Below are 13,171 nucleotides of genomic sequence, written 5' to 3' on the forward strand. Positions count from 1 at the left end.
CTAGTTAGAAATATGAAGGAAATGTACCAAAATCACTAATATCAGTCAAGGAAGCACAAAGTATCTGTAGTATTAAGTCATCAAGAGTTGGCTGAAATTTAATAGAGCACACTAGTTAGGCACCCTTGGTGTTTACAGATGGCTGCTAAATAGTGCAAATAGCCAGTATTATAGTTTGGTTTCCTGAACTACTGAATCTCTTCTGAGCTTTGATACACTGTCTACTTCTTGATTTACCTGTAATGGAGAAATGTGTGTATTATGACCTCAGTGAAGACACTGGCTCGGGCAGTTCCTGCAAGTTGAAGTTGCAGGCTTGCCTACCTGAAGCTTGAAGCATTTACTAATGCAAGTGTTTCCCTTCCCTGTACGATAAAGCTATTCCGTTACACTCCTGCAAAACTGGGCTTCTGGTAATTACTCTTGTACGTGTTCCATACATTGTGTCTGTATGGAGAAACCAAGTGACCTGAAGATGTGCTTGATGATGTTTGGCAACAGAAACTGGCACGCACTAGTGTCAAGGCCATGCAATGGTGCTCCTTCTACGTTTGGCAGTTTTGTTATTTATTCAGGAGCTCAGCTGCTGCCAAGATAAAAGGTCAAAAAAAAAATGGCACTGAAAAGCCGAACACGCACCGGGTTGCCCTTCATACAGATGCTCGGTAAATGTTTGTGTTGCTGGTGCGAAAGCTGGTGGCTCTTGGGCATCTCGCCACAGTGTTCTCTGCTGCTGATTTGATTGAGCCTGTCTATGGCTTTGACTAGTAGTGCTTGGAAAACAAAGTTTTGATTAAATTCAGCGCCCGAATTAAACAGCAGAGAAGTGTTCCGTGTTGCCTCAGTTCTGGTCCCACTCAGCCAAAGGCTGTCTTTGCCTGCGGCTTTACTGAGACATGTGTCAATGCAGTCGTGGAGTCCTTCTCAAGAAGGTCATCACGCTTAAGGAGAATAGGAAAGTTGAGTCTTTGTAAGCAAACTGAGAGGATTAATAATGCAAATTAGTAGGCTGCACAGAGTGGAATAATTGAAATGTCTTCATCTTAGAGGTGTTTTACTCTTTGCCAGATTTGCTGCTACGTTAGGAAGGTTGTGCTCTTATTGCTGGAGCCCCAAGAGAGCTAATGCTACCAGCTGCAGGAACAGTGCTCTTCGTTCATTTTAAAGGACAACTGAGAACTGTTTTAAAAACAAACGTCAATGCTTTTAGCATGTGCAAGTTGTCAGTAGCATCCATCTCCAAACGTAGCAATTTTAAGACGTTTAGAAATGGCTGGAGGAGTCGCATACACTGCAATAGCACTTATTCTTAGCTTTTCAAATCAGGATTAAGGAGGTCAGTGTGCTAGTTCCTTCTGACAACTGCCTGCCATTGTATCTGTCCGTACAGGAGCTTTAGGTGACTATTTCTTACTTTAATATGTTAGTGGAAATATATCCTCTGCCAAAAAGAGACCACACCAATTCAGGTCTGGGAAGGTAAACCACCACAATGCAAAATGACCTTTCATCTTTTCCAGGTGTGTTTTTTAAAAACAGAGAGAGTGTAAGGCTTTCATCCTGAATAACAAATCTATCCAAATAATGTTAATGAAAATAAGACTTCAGACTTTTAATTTGAAGTAAACTACTTAATTTCTGGACTAACCATTCGGTTTTCCTCATAAAGCCATACCATGTGTGAAAGTGTTGTGGCAGCATGTTTCTTGTGCTCACCACTCTTCTTCAGCAGCAACTTTATATGGCTGTTAGCTACCAAGAATGGATAGAGAGGAACAATTTTTTGGTTTTAATGTTTTGACAATTGAGAGAAAGACAACAGGACTGCTATTAGTGAAGATGTCTAATGACCTCCTGGTAGAACCTCTCCTTTTAGATTAAATTTTTAATAAGAGATTAACTAACTTTTAGGTCGTGAACTTGAGGGAAATTGCTAGTTAATTTGGAATGGGGACCAATATTTCCTTCCTTTGGGCTCTGGAATAAGAAAGGAGGAGGAGAAAGGGAGAAACTGAGGAGACGTTTTAAGATGAAGACTGGGGACACTATGCTTCTATATGTCATTCAGTTGAACTATAAATGAGTTTTCTTTTCTGTTCTCATCTTGTTACCAGTTGCACCAGTTGTGTACGTACTGTATATAGAAATATGGAAGCAATAAAATATTTTTAAATCAGCGTCATTAAACCTTTTATCTTCTAAATGGATTTTATTGGGAACTTAGGTTAAGGGGTTGGTTATTTTTCAGGTTATTTAACATGAAGCAGGACTGGAAAGGAATTTCTCAGTTAAGTATCTTCCTTTACACAGAGAAGTTTATTTCACAAGATTTTTTCAAAGTCTGGTCTTCCTTTTCTTTCCATTTTATTCACTTGAAGGAAAGAAATTGTGTTATTTTTGATATTTTCATTCTTGTCCTGAGCCTTTTGATTATTCAACTTTTGGTACAGAGATTTTTTTCCTTTTATTTATTCAAAATTCAGCTCACTCAAATCCCAGTGAAAAATACTGTATTTTTATGGTGTTTATCAGAAGATTTCAGAGCAATTTATTTATAAAATAAGTAAACTCCGTATTACAGATTAGACTGATCCACAATGATTTTTCTGCTCCTGATATTTTGAGAATCTTGTTTCTCATATATACCATGTTAGGCTGATTTCTTCATTCTAGAAATTTAATGAAAATGTTAGTTGAATTGTTGATGAAAATGAGGATAAAAAGCAGGAGTTTCCATTACTTTTATAAGTTTTCAGTTGTTTTTAATTTCATTTGATGTGCAGCACTATTGCAGTTCTCCTTTACGAGCTTCGAATTCTTGTTTTTCCTTGTTTTACTTGTTAGAGGTAAGCATTTAAAAAATGGGAACTTTGCTTACTAGAAGGGTCTGTATGACTTATGTACGTCCTGGTTTCATCTGGGGCAGTTAGTTTTTCTTTTTAGCTGAGCAGCTAGAAGAGCTCTGGGTTTTGGATTTAGTCTGGGATTCATTATGAGAAGAATGTTGACAGCACACTGGTGTCTGTAGTTGGTGCTGAGACATCAAGGACTTTTCAGCTTCCTGCGTTTTTGCCAGTGTGCAGGAGCACAACAGGCTGGGGGAAAGCGTGGCTGGGACAAAGGGTCCACGACTCCTAACTTGAATTTAGGAATGAGGGCTAAACTGGCCAATGGAGTGTTCCATATCATGCAACATCACTCTTGGTACGTATATAAGGGTTGACCAGGAAGTTGGAAATGCTCTTCTGAGGGCTTTCTTGGACTCTGGGAGTGCGCGTGTGCGCATTTCCCACCCCCACCCCCCCTTTTGGCCTCTCACTCATCACTCATCCAGGATTGTGGTGTTGGGATTTACCTGTTTTGGGATCGCTTGCCGGGATGGGACAGGTGTTGGTCACCGAGTGGTGAGCAATTACACTGTGCATCACTTGTTTGTATATATTGTTATCATTATATATACATGTTTTCATTTATTATTATTTTATTGTTATTACTTTTGATTTTATATCATTATTATTAAATTGTTCTTATCTCAACCCAGAAGTCTCCTTCCTTTTTCCCCTTTAATTATCTTCCCCATTCCCCAGGAGGTGCAGGAAGGTGAGTGAGCAGCTGCCTGGCGTTTAGTTGCTGGCTAGGTTAAACCATGGCCATGTACTACTGGTGACACTTCCGTGTATACGTGACAAAAAGGAAGATTTGAAGTCATCTGGTAGGAAGGATAAGGGTACTGGGGTTTTGCTTTGTCCTTGCTGCAAAAGTGTGGATTAAAACGTTGTTCCACTCACAACAGTTTAAGTAACAGCAAAATACTTCAATCACAAATGCATATTTAATTTATCAAGTCCTTCCTTGTGAAGTCCAGATCACTTCTTCATCCTTAGTTTCTACTGGTATGTTTAGACTGTTTGGAAGGCTCTTGTCTGTTGGAAGCAACAAAGGGCTCTATATCTGTGTTACAACTTGTTTTCAAATAATTTTTTTCTATTACATGTATATTATTGAAATGCTTACAATACAAAGAAGGCTCTAATATCTCAAAGAATAAAAAGTTCCTATTAAGGATGGCAAGTTTACTTAAACTATTTCATCTGATTCAGTTTCTGTTGATTTTTATTTGCCGTAACCCTGCATACTTTCTGTTTTTATAGTTGCATAGTAGTTCCCTTAGTTTTTATCTGTTACATTTCCGTGCTGTGTCTTGGGTAGAAGTTTCACACTATGGTTTACAGATAAGAATCACTTCAAAAACTGGTATTTTTTTTCCTGATGATGTGTATTTGGAGGGAAGTGATCTGTGCAAGCAGCACAACCCTGACATGAGGCTTAGCACTGAAGCACACTAATGTTTCCTGTTGTTGGTGTATCAGGACACGTAATAAGAGCTTGTACATAGTCTGGGCTTCCTTCTTTGAGGGCTTTTGCAACTCCACCAGCCAACGAGAAATCCTTAAGCCACTTCATTTAAAAAAGCAGTGTGAAGAACAGAGGAGAGGCAGCTTGGTCATTGCTTGCTTAGCTTATGAACGGTTTTTGCTTGAAGTAACAGAAGAAAAGCTGAGGAGAGATGTGTCCCATCAGTCACTTGGCACATTCAAGGGCTGTAGGGCATCTGACGGTGCCTGGCTGCGTGCCCGTTGCCACAGGAGCCCCAGCGCTGTGTGCGCAGGGCTGTGGGGAGAGGTAGAGAGTGACAGCACGGCACCAACTGGGGAGCCACTGGGATGGCTGGAGGAGTTGGGGCATGGCTGCAGGGTTGCCTTGCAGTTGGGTGGCAGCCAGGACTCACAGCTGGGGAAGAAGTCAGCAGGGTGCGTTGTCCTGGGTGTTGATTTCCTATGTTCATAGCCAAAAATAGGCTTTTTGACTGGGAAAAAAAATCCCTGGAACTTCAAATTCCTGGAAACTAGATGTTCATAGCCAAAAATAGGCTTTTTGACTGGGAAAAAAATCCCTGGAACTTCAAATTCCTGGAAACTAGAAGAGAGTAATCTGAGGCAGGGTTGCTGAGTGTTTGCGCTGTTTTTCTGTCCCCCTCCCGTTCGATGGTGATGCTGAAGGAGGCAGGGCAGGAGGCATCGACCGGTGGTGTCACCGAGGGCGCCGCTCTTGCGTTCCTCCAAAAGCAGAGCTCGCACCCCAGCCTGCTCCCAGCAAAGCCGCCTGACAGCCGCTGACAACCTTATTCCCAACGTTTTGCTCTAGAAACTGAAAGTGAGGCGTACTGCCGTTGTGTCCCACCTCTGTCAGCTTTCGCTTAGCCCAAAACGGAGGAGAGAGGCTGCGAAGCGTGAGCTGCTTTTCGGGGTGGCATGAGGTCCCGCCCCAGGCATGCCGAGAAAGGAAATGGGAGAGAGGGGAAGCAAGAAGGGTAGGATGGGGTTGAAGGAAGGTCTTGCTCTGTGACACCAGGGAAAGGAGTAAGGGTGGGGATTTCGTCATGTGGAGGTTTCTAAAGACAATATATTTCTCCAAATGTGTCAGAAAAGGACACCTGGCTGCTCACCCACCTCTTCCTCTACTCCTTCCCGACAGCAATGTCATAGCAATCATATGTTAGGTAGTCTTCCAAACTTTCTCCTTATGGTTGGTTTGAAGCTGTGTATATGGGTTTTCACAGATTTGTAGACATGACAGATACCATAGGTGGGGAACTTTTTAAAACAAACCCCAAGCATTTATATCTAGAAGGAGAGGAGTGCACAGGCAGGCTTTCATCGAGTGTTGGATGCTCTTCAGAGCCTGTGGTGACTCAGAATGCATGTAACTCACCTGAGATGGCATAGGTGCTTGGCAGGGAAGGGGCCTGAGCCTCATGCTGCCCAACAGAGTGACAGGAGGCTCACTGGGGCTGTCAAAGAGCAGAGACCACGTGGTTTCTGATCCGATTGGAATGGGGCTTCTTGTGTTCATCCCATGGCTAGCATGGCGTCCCCAATTAGCAAGGTATTACGTAACTTCTAACTTTAGGTGTCCTATTTACAATGCAAGACCAGTGTATTTGAAGTAGAATTGTAGAATCACAGAATGGTTTGGAAGGGACCTTAAAGATCATCTAGTTCCAACCCCCCTGCCATGGGCAGCGACACCTTCAACTAGACCAGGTTGCTCAAAGCCTCATCCAACCTGGCCTTGAACACTTCCATGGATGGGGCATCCGCTCTCTGGGCAACCTGTTCCAGTGCCTCACCACCCTCAGAGTGAAGAATTTCTGCCTTGCATCTAACTGAAATCTCCCCTCTTTCAGTTTAAAGCCATTGCCCCTTGTCCTATCACTACATGTCTTTGTGAAAAGCCTCTTTCCAGCTTTCTTGTAGGCCCCAGTCTTCCAGTACTGGAAGACTGCTAAAAGGTCTCCCTGGAGCCTTCTCTTCTCCAGACCCCAGAGCTGAATGCAGTACTCCAGGTGGTGTCTCATGAGAGCAGAGCAGAGGGGCAGAATCACCTCCCTCGCCCTGCTGGCCACACTTTTGATGCAGCCCAGGATACAGTTGGCTTTCTGGGCTGCCAGTGCACATTGCCGGCTCATGTTGAGCTTCTCATCAACCAACACTCCCGAGTCTTTTTCCTCAGGGCTGCTCTCAATCCGTTCTCCACCCAGCCTGTACTTGTGCTTGGGATTTCCCTGACCCATGTGCAGGACCTTGCACTTGGCCTTGTTGAACTTCATGAGGTTCTCACAGGCCCATCTCTCCAGCCTGTCAAGGTCTCTCTGGGTGTCATTCTGTCCCTCCAGTGTATCAACCATACCACACAGCTTAGTGTCATCAGCAAACTTGCTGAGAGTGCACTCAATCCCACTGTTCATGTCATCGACAAAGATGTTAAACAGCGCTGGACCCAATACCGACCCCTGAGTAACTTTTCAGGGAAATGTTTTATTATGTCGCTGTCTTTCCTGAAATGTTAATTCACTGCAGCACTCGTCACACAGATCTGAACTGTCATGTAAGGTAACCTAGCTCATATGTGGGCACTGACTCTCTAAAATCCTGTCCCAATTACCATGTCCTCCTTCCCTGTTGGTGTTGCTGGCCTCTTGTGAGCACATTCAATAGCCTTTTGGGGTGAAATGGGCTGGTCTGCTCTGTAAGTCTGTCATGGTGAATTGCACAGGAGCTTACCCACCTGGAGAGAAGGATTTTGTGGGAGGAAGTAGAGAATTAAGAGCATGTGAGTTGTTTTCTATGAGCCCCAGATGCAGAGTGAGCGCATCACTAACCCCGAGTGAAAGTACAACATGCCCTCCCCCACATTCTGACTGAGTCAGCTGGCATGGGCTTAATAGATTAGTGAGTCCTTAATGAATGTGGCCAGAAGAGGGCTTTGAAACACCGAAAAAGAGCCTGGGATGACTCTCAAACGAGAAACATAAGCCACAGTGTAATAGTCTTGGTGGTGGTTTGTTTTCTAACTCCTGGGTAGTTGGGTTTTGAAAACAAATGGCACAAACACCACCAGACAAAGCTCTTTTACGTGGAGTTCATTTTAGAGTGAAGTTCAGTTGATGACATAGACGTTGATAACTCTGAGGTCAGCTTAAGGCTGTCCTTCAGAGGATGATTTTTTGGCCTAAATATTTTCTTAAATCTGATCTTTTTTTTTTTTTCCCAAAGTCACAAAAGGATCCAGAGGAGTAAACCTTACTGGAATAGAACGGTACATCTCAAGTCAGTTCTTCCTGCAACGCGGAAAATTTAGGAGACTGTGTGGTCTGACACCAAGACCACGCTATGGCAGTCAGCGTTCCCTGGTTTAGCCATCCATTAAACATTTTTTCCAGCTCCTCCACTTGTTATTCTCTCCCTTCTCTGGCCAGCTAGGAAATTAGATGAGTGGTTTTCACTCAGTGCCCTCATGCTTGGCCCCTCTGGACAAACCTGTTATTTTTGGGTTCAGCTTTACATGGGGCTCTCCCTTTTCCCTCTAAATCACCGCTGCAGGTTGTCTGGAATGGCCAGACTAGTTATACGACAAGCACTGTTTCTCTGCTGCGGCACGGCTGCCCACTCTGAAGGACCTCACCAAAGAGCTTCCAGGTGGGAACGTGCCTGTAGGAGTTCAGCAGGTGAGAGGCATGGCAAAAGTACCTGCAGTGAAAGAACCACGACAAATTCACAACTTTTTTTCCCCCCAGCTGTCCTGTGCTCAGTTCTTTCCACTCCTTCCTACCCTCTGGTTTTCCCTGGGCCGGGTGAGTCATGCTTTCCAGTCCTGCCTGCCCTCTTTCTCTGCCTGAATCAGCTCCTCTCAGGGAATTGTCCCTTGCTGCTGGCAAGGCAGATTTTTCTGTCTTCAGCTGTTTTTTTCTTCTAGTGATTTCTTCTCTTTCTGCTCCACTTTCATCATTTTTGCCCTGTGTATTTGTATTATTATTTGCTTCTGCTGTGTCTCATGTTCCCCTTTGCTTTGATAAGTAAAAATAGGGAATAAAAAGTTACTTTACAGAGAAGAGATACTGTCTTAAAAATCTAATGAAAAATATTCAAGAGCTTCAGTAACAAGCAGATACTAAAATTATTTCACATTGTTGTAAAATGTGCCCAATATATGTGTATCTTCCAATCCCAATGATTTCATATCCAATTTTTTGAAATGTAGGTTCTCTACATCAACAGATTTCTTCCCGGTGTCCTGTTGTCCCCATTCTTCTGTGCAACAACCATTGCTACAAGCAGATATTCTGCTTTCTGGCTGAAGTCATGACTTTTCATCCCACCGTGCCACGCATCAGCCATTTGGCCGCAGCGGTGTCCCTCTGTCCTTCTGCACCTCGGTTTGTTTCTTCTCATATTTGGATTTTCCTTTTCTTTGAAGTGGGGATCACCTGTTTGCCCAGGCGAGTGGTGCCCGGGAGGGGGGCTGACCTCCGCTGCTTTTACAGCTGAGAACCAGTGTCCCCCCACGGGTTTGGAAGCCAGAGCACCTGAGCTGCCCTCATTCTGGACACCTGAGGAGAAAGAGATGGAGAAGCTGGATGAGCTGAGCGCTGCTCCAGCTGCTGCTCCCATGGCCCATCATGTAGGTCCCCAGTGGCAGCTTTGCTCCATGGTGGAAGGGTCTGGCCGGGGCACTGCCCTGCCCCACGTCAGGCAAGACTGAGGCTGGAACAAACCACCCTTGTTTCAAAGAAAAGTATTGAGCCCATCGAGATTATCAGCTGAACATGTTCCAGTGATACAACACGTCTGCGAACAGGAAGATGGAGCCCACGCAGTGTTTCCTGCCTGCTGGGGGAAGGTTTCAAAATGATCGCCTTTGGGAAGGGGGTGTTCTCTCCTGCCTCCCTCCTGCAGCTTGCTGAGGCAGGGCGAGGGTGGGGGTGAGCTCCGAGGGGTTTTTGTTGGTTTGTTTGTTTTTAACATCTACGTTCCAGCGCAGGAGGTGCTGGGGACGCAACGGGCAGGGAGATAAGTGGTTCAGCGCTTTTACCTTCTCGGTGCCGGTCGTCGGGAAACACGTGCCTTAACTGCGCTTGGGAAGGGGTAACGGGTGGCACTGAAGTTGGGGGGTGTTTGCTCTGAGAAGATTTGGGTGTCCTGTCCTTGCTTGCTGTGTTTGAGAGGCATGGTGAATCCTGGCCCGTGCCACTGCTGAAAGGAGAGGAAAAGGGAGTATGAGTCAGATGGACATGCTCTGGTTATTGTATCTACCGGAGCAGGTGACTCTTTTACATCTGATATATCTATGATAAAGAGGAATACTTTTTTTTTTTTTTTTTTTTTTAACAGGCCCTCCTCCTTTTAATCAGGTTTCTGGTTGTATGGAGCTGTCATGCTGACACTAGCCTCCATCAAACTCATCCCGACCTTCCTGAGGGCAAAATCCCACTGAAATCCAGGCAGTTGCCAAGGAGAGGTGTTTACCCTGCTCCACCTCCCGAAGGCCGGAGCTATTTTTTTTCCTCTAGGACACTGCACCTCTCTCCCTTCCTATGTGACTGCTACGCAGGCACCTGCCTGTCCGGGTCACCCTGCGGTGCCAAGGGAGGAGAGGGCTACGAGAGGCAGCTTGGCTGCTTGTGGCGCACAGGGGATGGGCAAGGAGGAGAAGCTGACCCCATCAGGAAAGAAACCCCGCCACACTGTAGGCTGCAGGTTTCTCTTTGCCCCTTTGTTGTACACCCCTTTATCATTGTTCTCGCTGTGAACACTTGCATCAGTGCCTTCTAGACCCTTTTTTGGCAGCATTACGCCAGCCTGGGGTTTCCTGCCAGCCTCTTTGGCAGGGGAATGTCCCTGCCAGGGCTTACCCTGCCTGGGAAATTCCACCGCGCAGAAAAAGTCCAGGGAGCCATGCTCACACCACCCTCCTCCTCCGCCCTGCCGCTTCCTCTCACATGTCATAATATCCCCCGCTCCGGTTAACCCAGGCTCAAAGATAAGCCCCGTGTGATCCGCTGCAATAAAAAGAGCCCTAGGGGTACTCAGCCTGAAGCTGTAATAAACTTGGAGGGGGTTGTCTACGGTGTCTTCTTTTAATTTTTTTTTTTTTTTTTTTTTCCTGTGACCAGAAAGCCAGAGTAAGCAGGACTTTTGTGAGGGGAGGGGCAGGGGGTGGCGGGGGGAAAGTTTCCTTGCTGCTGCTTCTCTGTTTCATACCGTTAAACCTCAGAGGAACTTTTCAATCATTCACACAGACGTGGCCATAAGGAACGATCAGTTGCCAGTGCGGTGCAAAGAACTGGCTCGCTTTCCGTAGAGCTAATTCTAACTTCGCTCCTCCGACATGAAGGTACACTATTATCATTTTGTTTGCTTTGTTGCTTAAAACCTGTAATTAATTGGAACAATATTGGCTTCTCATTATTTTTTTACTTCTAATAGCCTTGCAAGTGGCTTGTGGTATAATTGTCCATGTGTGTTTTGGGGTCAGGTGCGGAAGAACCGCTGGCTTTTGGGAAGGTAACTGGTAATAACCAAGTGTGAAGGAACTGCAACGAATGGTGGGATTTTTGAAAGCCCACAGTGGATCTAGGGCTAAAATGCCTCTAAATAGCTTTGCTGTTTCGGGCAATTCTCTCTGAAACAGTCTTATTTTAGAGGAAGAGGTAGTAGCTTTCTGGAGGATGGATGGATGGATGGATGGATGGATGGATGGATGGATGGATGGATGGATGGATGGATGGATGGATGGATGGGAAGCTAAGTTCTGGGAGCACTGAATGGAAGAAACATTGTTAGTGGAAGCAGGCGTTTTGTATAATCTTGACTACAGTTTTTTTCCTGGCAGCTCATCAGTAATTTTGGAATAGCAAAGCATTATCAGCATACAAGCCTGCCAGTTCCAAGAGGACAGGAGTAAACTGTCATGGCGCAGTGTGAGATGACACAGGGAAACATATATAAAAATAGGGATCTACACCTACTTTCTTGTAATTTAGCAAAAAATCTGTAAGAATTAAAAGAAGTAAGTTTAATGAACTTAAACTTCACTTCAAAATTTGTTATGCTAAGAGGTTTATTAAACCAAACCATAAACTCCTTTTAATAGCCTGGTGAGGGTTTCTCTGGCTTACCACGAGGTTGATTATGCAGCACCCTGGTTCGTTACCCGTGCCAGTGTTTTGCAGGCAGGGAAGGCAGCTCAGCACTAAGCTTCTGGCAGAGGATGAAATGCGGTCTGGATTTTAGACCCCCAAAATTTAGGGGTGTGTTTGTAGCATGGCGTCATCAGAGACTTGCATATGGCTGGAGACGGTTAGCTTGCAAGTACTTTAGATGGAAGGCAGGTATTTTGAACTGGGATGTCATGGCTTGCCTGGGGGCACACATGGGGCAGAGAAAGGGTGATACCTCAGGCTCTCCCTCAGCCGCACTGGGTGACCAGTGGTCAGGGACAAATGTCACCTAGAGACATTGGAAAGAAGGACATATTTCTGCTCGGTTCCTGAAACAAGTGATTTATTTTTGGCTAGTTAAAACTTTTATTGACTTTCTTTACAGCAAGCCACGTGTTTCCCGTGGCGTTTAATGGCAGTGGATAGGAGGAGGGTGTGTGTGTGGAGGAAATGCCCTTTGCCTTTGGGTGCCAGGGGCTGGGCACCGGCCGAGCCCTGGGCTCCCTGGAGTAGCCGAGCAGCCTCAGCCCTGCACCCTGCCCTGCCTACACCAGAGCCCTGCCGCCGCTCTGGAGATGGTGGTTGGGATATCATCATCATCATCATCATCATCATCATCATCATCATCATCATCATTAACCAGCTGCTGGAAATGGGCTTCCGGCAGCTCTCCCGGGTGCTGGGAAGCTTCCCTTCCCACTTTTGAGCTGCCCGGAGCAGCAGGGTGACAGGCACAACCCCATCCCTCCCTTCGGCTCTGCCTCCTGCAGCAGCCCGGACCCTCTGACCTGGCTTTGCTTCTAGCCCCAGGCTTTTGGGGACATCGAAACTCAGTCCTGACAGTGCTGCTGAGAAACCCTGTGTAACTATTCGCACGCCCAGTCACAACCTCCTGAGACAAAACGTGCAAGGCAGAGACAAAAGCTGCCTTTACTCTCACTTTCCTCTGAAGAAATTGGCAGGAAATTAAAAGGAAACACAAAGATCCATGGGCTAGCTTCAGTGAAGAGCAGCGTCCTGTTAGACAGGATGCGTCTGGCTTTGGTCGGTGCCTTTTCCCAGCTAAGAACTGGAGGAGGAAGCCGACGCCTGGGAACAGAGCTTTGCACCGTGCCCCACCAAATCAAGGAGTTTATTTCCAACTTTCTTGATGTTCTATGCTAACTCGTGCATGATTTACATATTTCTGTAAATGTGTCATAACTGTCACGGATTTCTTTCTGCGCATGTAGCGACTGGTTGTTAAGTCTGCAGAAGCAAGAACGTGATGTTAGTATCCTTCCCGTGATATTAATATCCTTTATGCAGACATAGGACATCTGTGGTTGAGGCTTATGTGGCAGCAAATTCTGATGCCTAGATGGAGCGATGTTGTCCCAGCACACAGTTAACTTAAGATAAAACCTGCCCTAGTACGTGCAATTCATCCCAAACACCAGGAAAGTTTTTGTACTGCTGCTTGGAAGCAATGTAATATTTTCCCTACAATAATGAAATTTTATTTGGCTACCTTGGTTTAGGTGCTTTTTTAAATGAGAAAATTTCCTGTTTATTCAATTTCTGTCTGACTAATGGAGGACAGCTCTACAGTTGAGTTTCAGGACTTTCCCA

This window comes from Tauraco erythrolophus, chromosome 1 (assembly GCF_009769465.1).
Source record: "Tauraco erythrolophus isolate bTauEry1 chromosome 1, bTauEry1.pri, whole genome shotgun sequence".
NCBI lineage: Eukaryota > Metazoa > Chordata > Aves > Musophagiformes > Musophagidae > Tauraco > Tauraco erythrolophus.